The following is a 16,668-nucleotide window of genomic DNA, read 5'->3' as shown; positions in this document are numbered from 1 at the left end:
CCGTGCTGTTCTGTATAAAGTCCGCGGGCGATAACATCTCGGCCGCGCGACGTATGCTGTATGTGGTGTCGAAACCTTGCGACGGTGAGCCAAAAAAGATGGTGGCTTCATGCGATAGCGTCTTCTCACGTGCGCAATGGGGGGTGCGGGTACCTAAAAAAGATTGTGTTTGGCAATAAAAATTATTGAAAAATAAAAAGTAATTAAAATAAAAACTAAGCCCTGCCAGCTGCACCTAAGTATTGCAGGCTGACAAATTAGAAATTTAAATGAAAAGGACCCTAGTCAAGTAATATTGTGTTGTAAAATTAAATGGGGGGGGGCGGGAGTCTACCTCCAGGGAAGCCACAGCCAAGGGAACAAATGGTTGCGGGATTTATTGAAAAATGATGCATAAATTACAATAATACATAATAACAAGTGATAATGTATTCACTTACAAAGTTTCTTCTTTTCTTTTCTTTTTTTTGCATGCAGACTTATACAATATACAATTTTTTTTCTTGGGCGTTTCTTGACTTACAGTAATTGATTTTGGAGTCTTCTGTTGGTGATGTCTTCTGTTGTGCTGCATGACGTCTTTCTTCAATGAGTTATTAGACTCATTAATTTCTTGTCATTAGACAAGATATAAACTCGTATATATATATATATATAAACAAAGTCATCTTAGTGTAGCAAGTTCGCCTTCATGCGCTTTGTTTTCAATCCTGTTTGACAAATTATGAGAGACAGAACGAGTGCGGCGATGCCGCCTATACACGTGGCCTGCTCTTCTGTGGTTGTGACGTCACGCGTGTCGAAACTGCCCGCTTGGCTGTAGCAGCGGTTGCAGTAGTTGCATGGGAGCTGCGGTGACCGCGGTGGCACTTACGCTAGTGTAGTGTGAAGCCATCATGAAAAAAAAATGCATGATTTTAAATTGTATGCAGCCAATGTATCCAGCTCATGAGTGCAGCTTAAGCAGCTTCGCTGATAATCTGTTCCCATATGAATATTTTGGCCCAAGGAAATTTTGCATTTCGCTCCCATCGAAATGCGGCTGCCGTAGGAGCGATTTTATACCGTTATCGCGCGCTTAGCGCGACGTCAAAATCACCACGCCACCAGGCGGGTTCGCACAACAACCTTGCGTTATATAGGCTTCTCTAATCTATTATTTCTTTATTTATTTACTTTTATTATTACAACTTGTAATAATATAATGAGAACAGCAACAGCCGAGCAGCATCCTTTATAGGAATTTCACAGGTGTACGATATCATATTTTATTTTTGCACACCGCAGACTAAAAGAAACATTGAAAAAAAAATGTCATTTTCATTTTGTTTTTCGTGTAGTTTCACCAATCTCTAACCCCCTCCGGGTTTGCCCACGCCACGAATCCTGATAGGCGGGCCCTGCTACATTATTATTAGTACCACCCCCGCTGATATATATGTCCACTGAAACTCATGCTGAATCGTGTATTCGCCTGCAATATTTGCAGCCATTTCGCTCGGCTAAAGTATTCATATTACCAAAACGAGTATTCTTCTCGCACACATCACACACTGACTTCCGTACACAGCTGAATTCATAACGCGTACTTTTAAATGTGGCATGTAGGGATGAGCTGCAAACTAGTCCGAGGCAGTGGCATTCAGATGGATACGTGGTAATTGTACATTGAGGAGGACTAATGGCAGAGAAGCGACTGTAGGGGAAGAACACTGGCGCATGTCAATTAGGCAGCTCTCCAGTGGCCGCACAGTGCAATCGACATTAGGGTAGCTATCGTAAGCTAACACAGGCTGTTTACATTAACGATGCGGGCGTCTAGAGAGAAGCGGCTGTCTTTAGTTTCGTTCCATTTTTCATGAAGATGGCAAAGAAGGCGGCTACGCGAAGTCAGCGCCAAAGACAATGGAGAGTTTTAGCCCAGCGGGTTTACGGCCAGCGGAGCGGTGCGGTCTCCACCGTTGCGCCAGCGGAGCGGCTCGCGAAAAAAGAATTTTAGCCCAGCGGATCACCCGCTCGAGCGGGATAAAGAGCGGGGCGCTCTGCTGCCCCACCTAGTGGTTCGAATAGGTGTTACTGAGAAATGAAATTGAATTACGCTTGCTTTTATTATGCAAGAAATGTTGAATAAAGATATATTACATGTTTTCAGTGCATTATTTGTTAATAATGTACTGAGTACTAATGTACGGGTCAGCGCGGCAGTCGCCGTCTTCGATGAAGAACTGCCGGCGTTCATGTTCGCGGCTGCCGTCTTGCATACCCAGCGCCGCCCTTTCCCATACACGTCCGCGCGCCCTTACGCGGCCTCGAGCTCCACCACTGGAAAAGCTGGCGCCACCGTCGGCGTGACGTGCTAGGAGGGATCACGTGGACATAGCGGCCGCGTCGGCTGCTTCGGGAGCGCCGAAGCGAGCTGAAAACGAGTTTCAATTCCCTCGTACGCTGCGGTCCTGATTTAGTGGCGAAATTTTCCCGCTTCGAGTGTCTCCTTTACAACACTTAAAAGCACTACAATAGGTAGTGGCTGCCTTTGAAGGCGCGCAACATGGTAGGCTGCTGCTCGGTGCCACAATGCCGCATGTACGCAACGGAGCCCGCAGTCAGCCTTATTCACACGTAGCCGCAGGACAAGCTGCGTGAAGCTTGGCTCGCGAAACATAAAACCGGCAAACAGTCATCGGCTACAACTCGGGTATGCAGCAAGCACAGACGCGAGGAAGATTTCTGCTACGGCGCCCGCTCTGCGATGCTCTGAAAACGCGCACTGAGACGCTCGCCCGAGTCCGCTGCCCGACTAATGTCATGACTGTTTGGTCTATGAACTTGTCGATGTTATAGATACTGTCAAGTTGAGTGGAGTGGAAAGGCAGTGGTAAGAAGCACATTTTAAAAAAGCATGGCATATGGTAATGTTTGTGTTAAATTAATGCATGCACTGGATTACAAAAAAGGAGCAGCGGGAAATTGCACGTTGCGAACACCGATAAACATACAGTGCGACGCAACTCGAGAAATAATATCGAAAGATCAAAGAATTTAGAAGAAAAAAAAAAGATTGAATCGTCGCGACGGCACATCACAGTCCCCGTAGGCGTCGAAGTCTACAATGAAGTTATTTTTGAATAGCTCTGATAGCGCCCACGCAACAATGTTTGCTTGTATAATGTCAAATGCTTATATTCTGCGGCCTAAAGCTCATGGCACGGTGAGAAAACGCGCGCGCGGAGAAAGCGAAACAGTGCGCGGACAAGCATGCAGACGCGCAGTCGGTCGCTGCGAATCTGAGCGACCGCTGCATTGAGGCTTCGTTCTATTACGCTCCATTTAGTTATACAAACACAATAAGAACATATTTCACATAGTTTGCTCTCAGCGTTTACCTACCTTTCACGCAAGAAGCCGGTTCGGGAGACTCCATCGCGGCGACCGCGCGCACTGGCATTCACTGTACGTATTCGGTAAAGAGACAGCGTCTGTAAACGATTGTGCGCTTTCAGTTTGCCCAAGATTATTATTTAGACAATAAAAAACTTCTCTCGTTCCGAAAGTACTTGCAGAAATGTCCGCGAGAGCTCGCGCGTGGTGTTTTCAGTGAGCGCTGACAGCAAAACCTATGAGGAGCGCGTCGCCTGATCCCTCATACTACGCCAGCGAGGCGCTTCCGCTAGATGGCGACTCCGTAACTCCTCGCCGCCAATACCCTCCGCTGGGGAGTGCTTTCCAGCGGGCGTAAACGCTGCTCCGTAAAACCGCTGGCCGCCTCAGCGTGGCGCGCATGCGCAGTCATGTCTCCGCTCGCCCGCTCCGCTCCGCTGGCCGTAAACCCGCTGGGCTAAAACTCTCTAATAACAATACGGACTACACTATTAAAGCGAAGCAAGCTTTAAATGCCTACCATCCCATATTTCGCCCAGGTTGGCTAGTCGGTCACTACTCGGGTTCTCACCGAGTACTTTTCTCCTCATTCTAAAAAAAAAAGAAACGTGCAGAGCGGCGGGATTTGAACTTCGGTCCCCATACACAGCAGCAGCTTTCTAAGTAACCGTTAGACAATAGCCGCATGTCAGTTTCCAGGCCCAATACCATCTTAGTTCCTTCAGAAGGTTGTAACATGTTGATTATGATTTCCACAGTATGGCATACATCGACCACGTGAAATTGGCCAACACGCGAGTGATATACAAATCATGCCACCTGCACTACCGCTATGGATGTGCTGGTTAGCGGCTCTGTACTTTATGTACTTGCGAAATAAAACCAACGCGATTGTGAAGCGCAACACTCATTTAACAAAGGAAGTAGCTTTCTTGAAGCGTTACGATATTTGTTTTCATTGACAATAATTGTCCATAGCTTCCGTAGAATTTTATTTTTCTCAAAACGAAGGCTGGAACGCACCAACAGCGAACGGATGCAAATGCAGTGAAGACACCGAGATAGGGCTCTTTCCTTTCAGCAGTAACTACGGCACAAGGTTTCTTTGTATCTTTCTTGAAACTACTAATAACAATACAAATATTTCTCAGCCGCAACGAAAACATGGACATCTTAACGGAATATACACTGAACCATTTTTTCAAAATCTTGAATTCAGGACAGTAAAAGCAGGTTAAAGCTTATTATAAGCTCGGCATGTGTATAAGTGTTGCGAATTCGCATATTTCTACTCACATGTCTAAATCCCGCAATTCACAACGCATCATTTTTCAATACGCGTATTTTGATGGCAAAGAACTCCGAAAATCTAATGTAGAGTCCATAGTATCATTTCTAATATACGGTAGAGAGTTTGTAGTTGTAGGAGTTGAGCCAGTCATTTACTGTTTAATTATTTCTTAGAAGGAGTTCCACCTAAGAACGAACGAACACATGGAAAAACGAGGTAGAGGGAAAGAGCGCAGACTATGAACTGGTTTTATTCGTTTCGAATCTGCACATATAGGCAGTGTTCACACGTGACAAAAAAAAGGAAAGAGGGAAGGAGTAGGAGGAGAGGGCTATTCAAGCCTGCCTCATTTCAAAAGAAGCTGCACCGAAAATAGTGTTCACATTGATATAATGCAAATAATTGATGTAAGTAACTAAAGCAACTAAAGAACTATTTTCCCCACACCTAATTCCCTTCTGAATACCAGAAAATGCCTATTGCAAGACATAGCTGCTTGATTCTAAGAGTATGAACGCCTCACTAGAGAGAGAGAGAGAGAGAGAGGGAGGAATATAGGAAGGAATATATAGAAAAATTGGAATATATGGCGTAATAAGTGGAGGTGGTTGCTTTATTCAAGAACGAAGAAGCAAGTAGACATGTCGATATCATTGAATCTTGTTTGAAGCAAACATATTTCAAGGTATACCTAAGCCGAAGGGAGCGGATGCACTTCACGCTGGCTCTGTCTTTCGTAAATGATTTCGCAGTGTTTATGCAAAATATCTCTAATTTTGCACCATCATCTCCCGCAAGTTATCCTGACTCTACCGATATTCGTCTTCAAGGTGGGAACTGCTATTTCACCCCTTTATTGGACCATTTCTGCCGAGCCACTGCACCACCGAGCTGAGCTTACTGCTAAGCTTAGTGCTCCGGCCGCTACGTGAGCCGCAGTTACAGCTGCGCGTCAAATTTCTTCAAGCCGCCATGGAAATACAAGTTGCAGGAACTGACATCTCACCCACCGAGATTTCCGAAGAAGCAGGATGGTGCACCATTGGCCCGCGTGAACGACTTTCTCCTTGGGGCAAGCGCGCTAACCCTAACATTGCATCAGCCTCCCAAACCGGCGTTGGAGACACGAACAAGGCGCAGCGAGGCTCGCGCGCTCACAAGCAGCAAGTTCTGAAGGCAGGGAAGATGCCCACTCTTCCACGTGATCACCACAAAGTAGTTATCAGGCCACGGGGCGGCTTGAACGTTGCAAAAGTCGGGGTCGTCCGCCTCGCTTCGGCCCTATATAGGCAGCAAACGTATCTCCACAAGACGCCACGGAAGACATTGTCTGCCCAAATATTCAGCAAAATATCATCGTTGTGAGTACCCCTCACTCTCCTAATGCAGAACAGTACCGCCGACTCGACAGCTTTGAGGTCGATGGACACAAGTTCGAGATACCGGCATATGAAACTGCGCCCGACTATACAGTCAAGGCAGTCGTCCGAGACATTCCTCTCGAAGAAGACGCGAAAGACATTCACCTCAATATCGTCAGCAAGAGGAACCCGAATGCCTTAGCGGCCAAAAGACTCAGCAAGACCACGTCGGTCATAATCGCCTTCGATGGTGGCCGAGTACCAACGTGGGTGTACTACGGGGGTGCTATGCTCAGGTGTACCTTGTACAGAAAGCAGATTGACGTGTGCCACCAGTGCGGACGCGTCCGCCATCGCATGGACGTCTGCCCGAACCCACAAGACCGTGTGTGTAGAGGCTGCGGAGCCTCGAACCCAGACCCCAATCACACATGCACGCCAAGGTGTCACCTTTGTGGGGGAGCGCATCCCACTGCGGACAAGGCCTGCAAGGCTCGATTCAAGACCCCCTATCTCGTTAAGAAACGACGCGGAGACCGACAGAGGGCAGCTGTGGAGGCCGCCCTCGAGCTACAGCAACAGACCTACGACCAACATTTCCCACCTGCCTCCAGCTCCCGCTCTCGAGGCCGGGCCCGGTCTCGCTCGGTTGCGGGGTCTCCATCCCGCCGGCAGAGCAGGTCTCGGAGCCGGGCGCGCAGCAAAACTCCCAGGGTGAGCCGTAGCCGTTCGAGCTCTCGGTGTCCGAGGCAAGCCGGCCAGCAAGATTCGGACCTACCTGACAAGGTGAGCTGGGCAGATGCGGTTAAGGGTTCGCTGAGACGCAAGGCTCAGGGAGCTACTGCCTCAGAACCCAATAATAAGAGGGACCCCAGGGATGTGGCATTAGAAGAAATGCAGCGCGAAAACGCACAATTACGTACGGTCGTGCTACAATTAACCCAAGAAATTCGAGAGATTAAACAGTCGATGGCGCAGACATCTATACCTAAACCTCCTTTAGTCCCGACTCCCGTCACGAATGGTAACGACAGTGCGGCGCCGCCCACAAAGAAACGCGCGGCGGCCACTTCCTAGTCTCAACAGCTCGATAACCTCGAATCAGCAGTAAGTGATTGGCGCAAAGCACATGTCACGATAAATGACTGGCGGAAAGAACAAGAAGAAATGAGGAAGCTGCTTTCAGAAATTCAAACCGGGATCCGTAACATCGGCGTTGCGGTCAATAACCTCACTGCTCGAACAGACAGGGTTGAAGTCCATATAGACAAAATCGAGACTCACATAGGCCTTCACCCAGGCATGGAAATGGTGCCCATCATGGGCCCTACAGTCATTCACCCTAGCCCTATTTCAGGTAACGCACAAGTACAGCACCACGATGGCCAGCCCCACTAATGAGCTCGTGGTGTGGCAGTGGAACTGTCGGGGCTTCACTAAGAAGCAGCCACTGCTGCAACAATACGTCCGACACGCGCAACCCAAACCCGACGTCATAATGATACAAGAAACAGTAGGTACCTTACCAAAGCTTCCAGGTTACACTGCGCATGCCTCGCCGATTCCGGTTGATCGCGGACTTGCAATTTTAATTCGGAAAGGGACAGTAGCGCAAGAACACAACGTAAGCGGCACACATGCGGAAAACATGCTTGTAGAGCTCCTTCCCAAAAGAACACGCAACCACAGTGTATTTCTCTTCAACGTATATAGTAATCCGGCTCACTCACGGGCTCGTTTCCTCTCTCTGTTCCGAGGGGCGCTTGCCTTGGCGGGCGCAAACCCATTTCTGGTCGGGGGAGTTTTTAACGCCCCGAACGAGGCCTGGGGCTATGGCTACACTACCGCCAAAGGTCGACGCCTGTGGCAGGACCTACATGATGCCGAATTAACTCTTATTACCGATCCCACGGCGCCGACCCGCACGGGCACCTCTACGGCACGGGACACGACACCAGACCTGACGGCGGTCCGTAACATCCCTCAAGCAATGTGGCACAATACCTTTGAAGATCTCGGTAGTGGCCACATGATCATAGAAACACGAATTCCTCAAGCGGGTACACCCCCTTTTCCTAACCTATTCAAATGGACGGACAGGGACAAATTCCGAAAGCAGCGAGCTGAACAGAGAGGTGAGGAGAACATCGATGACATCGAGGCATGGATGGAAACGCTCAATGACGACATGAACAAGGCGACGCAGACGCTCGCACCCGAAGTCCAGGTTGACAAGATCGACAGCCGACTAGCCCACCTCTGGGAAGCCAAGACGTCACTAAACGCAAGATGGAAAAAGCAAAGGCACAACCAAAAGCTTCGTAAGAAGATCGCACATATTAATCGCCAGCTGGAAGAACATTGCCGGACCTTAAGCCGCCAACAGTGGTATGACATCTGCAACGCGGTCGATGGGCAGCTCCACAATGGAAGTACGTGGCGCCTCCTTCGTCACCTGCTTCGTCACCTGCTGAGCAAGCCTGCTCAGCAAGCAAACCTGCAACGCCTTTTGCACAAGGAACAGGCTACCACGAGTGATCACCAGCTCGTGACACGCCTGCTAGCCAAGTACTTCCCTCAACGGCCCGATGTTCAACACGGAGATTACACTGGATAGACAAATGTGACACTCGATGAAGAATTTCACGAGTCAGAGATCCGCGCAGCTCTCCACGACCTTAATGGCAAATCAGCACCTGGTCCCGACAAGGTTACGAACAAGACTCTAAGAAACCTCGATGATGCCTCGATAACCGCTCTTACGGCATACATCAACAAATGCTGGCGAGCAGGTTGCATCCCAGAGGCGTGGAAACGCTCTAAAGCAGTCCTGATACCGAAGCCAGGCAAGCCGTCCAGCCTCGATCACTTGCGGCCCATTTCCCTCACATCCTGCGTTGGCAAGGTGATGGAGCACGCGTTCCTCTCCCGCATGAACCACCACCTCGAGGACACTGGAGCCTACCCACCCACTATGGTGGGCTTCCGGTCACACCTCTCCACTCAAGACGTCATGCTCCAGCTCTACCACCAGATTATCAATGACCCAACTAGTGGCAACCGGGCCATCCTCGGTCTAGATTTGGAAAAGGCATTTGACAATGTAGCACATGCAGCAATCCTGAGCCGCATAAACAAGCTCAACTTGGGTGAGCGAAGCTACAACTACGTCAGAGACTTCCTGTCGCGCCGCACAGTCACCCTCGCGGTCGGCAGCATGACATCCGATGAACATACACTAGGAAGCACCGGCACTCCTCAAGGATCGGTCATATCCCCGCTCCTTTTCAACCTCGTGATGCTGGGTCTCCCGGCCTACCTCGACCAGATCGATGGCCTCCATCACGCCTTGTACGCAGATGACATCACCCTGTGGGTCAACAAGGGCAGTGACGGTCAGATAGAATTCACCTTACAAGCAGCGGTCTCTGCAGTCGAAACCTACCTCCAAGACACAGGTCTCCGACTGTCTCCACTGAAATCGGAGCTGCTCGTCTACCGCTCGCGCCGCCGGCCCAAGCCTACAGCCGAATCGCGCCAATGTGACGACATAATCCTCTATACGCAAGACGGCTCCTGCATTCCCCGAGTCCCGAAGATACGCATCCTAGGCATGCATATAACAGCCAACGGATCAAACGTAGAAGCTATTCGCAAAATCGAAGGCAAGGTTACAGCGGCTACCCGCCTGATCAAACGCATTACAAACAAGCACACGGGCATGAAGGAGGACAGTGTCATGCGCCTCATACACTCTTTCGCAATCAGTCACATCACTTATGTGGCTGCCTTCCACAACTGGAATGTCACTGAAAGGGAGAAAATCAACACCCTTAAACGCAAGACTTACAAGATCGCCCTTGGCCTACCGGAGTCCACAAGCACTGCTCGTCTGCTACAGCTGGGGGTATACAACACGCTTGAGGAAATTGTGGATGCGCAAAGAACCTCTCAAGTCGAACGCATGCCTCTGACAGCCACGGGCCGCTACATCCTGCAGAAACTCGGCTTCAACTACCACGTCGAACGCGGTCAGAAACAGGTCATTCCACCTGACCTCAGCGACACGCTGATTGTCGCCCCTATACCTCGAAACATGCAGCCCGAATTTAATCGGGGCCGACGCCAGGCCCGTGCCAATGCACTGCTGCGCTCCTTGGGTGGAAAGAGGAATACGTGCTTTGTAGACGCCGCAGAATACACACGATAACACCGGTTCACGGCGGTAGTCGTAGACGTTAGCTCCCGGCTTACGCACGCGTGTAGTGTCGCAACAGAATACTCCGAAACAGCAGAAGAGATAGCAATTGCGCTTGCCCTTACCGACCCCTCTGCGAGGTAGTTTTTAGCGAGTCACAATCCGCAGTTCGCAACTACGCGCGGGGGCGCATTTCCTCCGAAGCTCTCCAGATTCTAAGGAAAGCTGGTCGACAGCACTTCGATAACACCGCCATCATATGGTTTCCAGCGCACGTCGCCAACCCCACTGATGAGGGCCTCATTAACTTGAACGAGGTAGCACACCGCTCTGCGCGAGAACTGACCCGCCGCGCAGAATCGGAGACCGCCTCTTCGAGTTCAGAACAGCTGGCTCAAAACACGCGAGAACGCCTGGTCAGGTACAATGACATCACCAAGCACTACCAGCTAGGCAGGCGGTTGTTGCCCCCACCTCACCCCATGCTGAAATGTCGCCAGGCAGTTATCTGGCGACAATTGCAAACACAAACCTTCCCCAGTCCGGTGCGATTGCAGCACATTTTCCCCGCGCAATACCCAACTGCTCTTTGCAAATTATGTCAGGAGACTAGAGTGACGCTGTCACACATGTTGTGGGAGTGTCGGGTTACATCAGCTACAATGGCAGTTGTTCCGGAGGCTCTTGCGTCGAAGTGGGCCGCCGCTCTGCGCAGCTCCAACCTCAAGACACAAGAGTGGGCTGTCCAGCAAGCCCGAGAGGCGGTGACGAGGCAAGGCCTCGAAATCCCCTCATGGGAGACCTGAGCCCGGGTCTTCAAATTTGCCGGATTCAGAATAAAGTTGTTTCCATCCATCCACATACCTAGAAAGTGGAGGCGTACTGCAGCTGTCTCTATCTGTGGGGTAGGGATAACTTCTGTCGAGAAAAAAAAAATAAAAATTGGCCAAACTCGGAAGTAGTCGAAAAGTGAAGTTGAGATCCTACGCTGCTCGGCGCAAATATTTTAAGGACAGGCATTTCGATGCGCAACTCAATAGTTGTTTTTCGTCTGTGAACGGGAACACATTTAAGCTGGCGATAATGGCAGTCGCTTCTATACGTTTCCAAAGAATGTAAAGGAATAACATGGGAACGATTGACAGTGTCAGAGAAGCTTCAAAGGCTACTTCGCTCTTGTTAGCCTAGAAATTACGCATCCAGTATACATGGCCAAACTGTTTTGTTTTTTTTTTGTTTTTTTTTCAGCTGACAAAAAGTATTACGGCCAGCACACAGACACAATAGAGCATTACATGCAAAACATTTTCACAGAATATTTGAAACACTCCTTTCTGTGCGCCACCATGTATTCGTATCCACCAGTTCTCAGACAACAGAGGGTTGCACCAAACTACAATTTACGAAGCTTTTCAACCTACCCATTTTGCTGTCGGTAGTCTAGCTAGCAAAGCCTATGTTATGGCGAGCGAACAAGCACAGCTCGACGTTTTCTCGCGTAGTGCTTCCACATTTCTAGCCAAGTAGATCCACAGCACCCGCCGTGGTTGCTCAGTGGCTATGGTGTTGGGCTGCTGAGCACGAGGTCGCGGGATCGAATCCCGGCCACGGCGGCCGCATTTCGATGGGGGCGAAATGCGAAAACACCCGTGTGCTTAGATTTAGGTGCACGTTAAAGAACCCCAGGTGGTCAAAATTTCCGGAGTCCTCCACTACGGCGTGCCTCATAATCAGAAAGTGGTTTTGGCACGTAAAACCCCAAATATTATTATTATTATTATTAGATCCACAGCACATCGGATGCAGCAGCGTAAATATGCACGAGAATGAACAGTTTCTACTGATACGTTTTACCAATAAATGCTGCGCGTTAGCTCAGGGAGAATTTGATGCGGACCGCACGCCATGCCCGGAACAACCACGCGAAGAAATGATAAGGCTCGCAATCAAGCCGCCGCGCTCAGATGAGCAATGCCTTTGTGCACGAAATAAGAATGGCTGTAAAGAGGCCTGTCTGCACAGGCCTACTATCTTTTGTGGTAAAAGCACTGGTCAGTAGGGTTCACCAAGAACAAACTAACACGTTGAAAAATAAACAAAATAACTTACATCTATCCGCTCTCTTGGTACGTCAAAAAATCGTCTCAAACAGAATTGTTACTTTGTCTGGCCAAATTCTGATTACACATTTTTAAAACTTTTTTTACATAGGTATTCTTGAAATGTATCTCTCTTCCGCACCAAGTCGCGCTTCATTCGCGCTATTTTGCATGATGTCTTTGGCAATACGTTGTCCAGGCCTGCTTTTCGTTCGAAATTCAGCGACTAATACAAGCGACTCGCATTAACCGACCTAGCAGATTCCGTGATTGAAAGTGTCGCTAGCTGTTACAGCTTGATGTGTTTGTCGTGCTAAATCTGGCGACGAAAAATGGGGTCATATATTGCGCCGCGGAATTGCAGCACATCAACAAACATTAAATTGTTGCGCTGATTTGACGCCTTAATGTGAGAACGAATATGTTGTGACATGCCTTGCACATAGTCTGAAGACGTACCAGTTTGCGGAAGTCGCATATTATGACGGCGCCGCTCTGTCTGCTCTCCATATCTACCAGGTGTTGTTTGCTGAACGTTAACAGAATTTCTTTTATATATCACCATTATCATATATAGCAGGAATCTACTACTTGAGTTCATTTACTAAAGGAGGCGAGTATTACGCTGGAAACCAAATGCATTTGTCGAGCCTCCAGGCTGAATCAGGTGCTACGACGTTCTACCACCAAACACTAGGCGGCTGGCACAATTTTTTGGCATTATGACCGTATTCTGAGAGATGTGGAACGTGAAAACACTCTCACATCGACCTTTGGGTCACGTTAAGAACCCCAGGTACGGCGACTTCATTTTACAAGTACTATAGCGCTATGTACCGCCTAGAGCTCTACAGCACCGCCAAACATCAGTTCAATGACGCCACCAGGCGGTGCAGTTTCGACATCGCTTCGACTTGCTCATATTGGCGTATACATAGACTTGGAAATAGTGCGGTCATGAGAACTGCGAACATCCCAAGAAGGTAAATGCAATGATCATGGTAGCGTAAATTGATTTAGTTTTACTTACCTTCGTATGGGAGCGGAGGGGATCCGGGGTACTTAAAGGGACAATAAAGTGAAAAATGATTTCTTCTGCAGCAGTAGATTACCGTTCTACAACACCAAAAACACCACTGTTAAAACGATAAGACATTTGGTAAGCCAGAAAAAGCGTAAGAACGAAATACGGGTGGCGACGCTTAAGCTCCCGCACTTGGTGGCTGTGACGTCTTGGATTTTGATGACATCTTCTAGGGCCTACTAAATATATATAGCAGTACAGGTTGACTACATTGTGCTCTAAAGGAACCAAATATACAAACTTGGCAAGTTTCGGAAACCTTTACTCAGCCAACGCGGCCCAAATGCGAAATCATACTTTGGAAGCACTGACGTCACACTGACGTAGCGGCGTCGGGGTTTCGGGGCGAAATTCAAACACAGATATTTAGACCTTCATTTCCTCATCTAATAATCAAACTACTTTTTTTAAATGACTGCCTGCAGTGTTCTCAAACAATGCTTCATTAGTCTCAACTGATTTATTGTTTCACTTTAGCGTCCCTTTAAGAGACGGCATTTCGTAGGAAATCTTCGAATGGTTCGTTTCACAGAAAGGTCCAGGGTTGCTACCAACGACGCTGCCCTCGAAGAACTGACGCGCACACAATGCGCGCACCGCGGCTGGCACCTGCAGATCCCACTATCAGCGACGTTCTTCCAGACGCTACGTCACGGCGATGGCAGCAGAGGCCCGCCGGGCTATGGCCGGGCTCGAAACGGCAGCCGCTTCGAAGCAACTGTCATCGTGAGGGATGACGCTGCGCGAACGACGGAGGCTGCATTGTTAAGCGATAAGACGCCTGGGGAAGTACGTACGGAACACCAGAAATCATCATCATCATCATCATCACCATCATCAGCCTGGTTACGCCCACTGCAGGGCAAAGGCCTCTCCCATACTTCTTCAACAACCCCGGTCATGTACTAATTGTGGCCATGCCATCCCAGCAAACTTCTTAATCTCATCCGCCCACCTAACTTTCTGCCGCCCCCTGCTACACTTCCCTTCCCTTGGGATCCAGTCCGTATCCCTTAATGACCATCGGTTATCTTCCCTCATTACATGTCCTGCCCATGCCCATTTCTTTTTCTTGATTTCAACTAAGATGCCATTAACTCGCGTTTGTTCCCTCACCCAATCTGCTCTTTTCTTATCCCTTAACGTTACACCTATCATTCTTCTTTCCATAGCTCGTTGTGTCATCCTTAATTTGAGTAGTACCCTTTTCGTAAGCCTCCAGGTTTCTGCCCCGTAAGTGAGTACTGGTAAGACACACCTATTATATACTTTTCTCTTGAGGGATAATGGCAACCTGCTGTTCATGATTTGGGAATGCCTGCCAAACGCACCCCAGCCCATTCTTATTCTCGTGATTATTGCCATCAGAAATGGTGGTTCTTAAATTATTTGCGCGCACGGGGACTAAGTGTGTATCACCGAGAAAAATATGCGGAGCTGCTGATTTTATTCGAGATGAATAAATAAGCAAGGACAGGCGTCAAGATGACCGCGTTCGGTAGGAAGGAAGCGAATTATGCTATACGGAGTTGCGGTAGCCTGCTTTTACAGACCGAATACTCGATTTAGAACGGCTGAAGATTAAGGCTGGAATGTTGGGGGGGGGGGGGGGGGGGGGAGGGTGAAGAATTCCAGCGCACGAAATTAAATTGGTGCGCTGCTGTTCAGTAGGGAGAGAAACTTCAATCACTATAAACCGCAAGGTGCTTTGGGCATAGCTCTTTACATATACGTTCCTTCTGAAGGAAGTAGATTATGACAGTTTCGTTTTCTCGACCATAATGATGAAGAATAACTTCTTTATGGGCATTATATCCGGGGACGCAATGACATAAAAAGTAGTGCCTCAGGAGTTATGTGAACTCGTGCTAGTTAAAGGACACGATGGGATGCATTCTCAATCGCCCTTTCTTTGGAATTGCTGTTACCTCTCTCAATGTAACTTTTGTAGACGCGCCATGATGGTTCAGTGGTTCTGGTTTTCAGCTGCCGAGACTGAGACTGCGCATATGTGCTTCGAATCACGTTTAAGACAACCAGGAGATCAAACTTAACCTGGAGCACTCCTCTATGACGTCTCTCAAAGCCCGAGTGTTCCATTGAAACTTCAAACGGCAACCGCCAGAATCGGAAGTGAACCGCACCAAACCCTTTGTACAATTTCTTCGGGATACGGACCTCGATGAAACTCTGTAGATAACTTTTGCGAAAGAGGATTTCGCGCACACGTATGTTGTAATGCGTGTTCCTTTCCTTTATATTTTGCTCAATTTCTTTCGACCTTCGCCATCTTACCTGGAGTACCATACCAGACTTTTCGCAAGGATAACCTTTCGGGATATATTAAAAAATTATTTCTTTTTTTCTCCTTGAAAAAGTATTGGCGAATTAATCCCCCTGCCCCCCACCTTCCTAATAGAAGTACTACTTCTAAATTAGCTACGATATCAGTTTGTATCAATTTTAGTCCCTCCGCAATGATGGATAGCGTGCACGCTAACTTATGTTCATCAGGTTCTCACTTGAAATTAAATTCCTTGAGAAACTTCGAACCTGTCGCCTTGACTGTTTCGATAATTCATTAATACACAACTGTGCGGTCGTTATCACCGCAGAAAAGTAAACCTGCCACTCCGAAATTACGATATCTCTGTCAGTTTCCTTTCCACAATAATTAACTCTAGTGTTTTATTAGCGCTATCAGCAGCGTCCTTTCAACTCCTGCTTGACAAGAATCTTCTTAAAGCAAATCACAATGGACAGCTTGGTGCGACGCTGATTGCGGCAATGAAGTCTCCCTTCTGCTTAAGTTCGCGTGAACGGAGTGTTTTGAAGCGAAAGGCTCAAATGGTCCACTCAGCGAAAAAGACGGCGTCTGTTATCTGCAGCAGCAAAACCGCAGGTAAATACCCATTGAATTCGACGTCACCTCACGAGCGTGCCTCCGCGGAGCAGAGCGGGTGAGAGAGGACACCTGCGGGTCGTTAGCGCGCCAGGTTTTAACGCGACAGCGTTAAGGAGCTCGTGCCGCAGAAAGGCTGGTGTCGTCGTTGGCGTTGGCCGTGAGCGAAAAATGGCGGAAGGCAATTCATCAATAAAAACAACTTGCCAGATGGGCTGGGTGGAAATCGAACCAGGGCCTCCGCAGTGTGAGACGCTACCACTCAGCCATGAGTTCGATGGTTTTGCGTGAGAGGAGAGGGCATTGCCGCGATGCCACGTTACCTTCGCTCTCGGAAGCCTGTGTGTAATCCGCG

Source organism: Dermacentor albipictus, chromosome 9, assembly GCF_038994185.2.
Source record: "Dermacentor albipictus isolate Rhodes 1998 colony chromosome 9, USDA_Dalb.pri_finalv2, whole genome shotgun sequence".
In the NCBI taxonomy this organism is placed as follows: Eukaryota; Metazoa; Arthropoda; class Arachnida; order Ixodida; family Ixodidae; genus Dermacentor; species Dermacentor albipictus.
The sequence above is the reverse complement of the archived record's forward strand: the minus strand, read 5'-3'. Positions refer to the sequence as shown.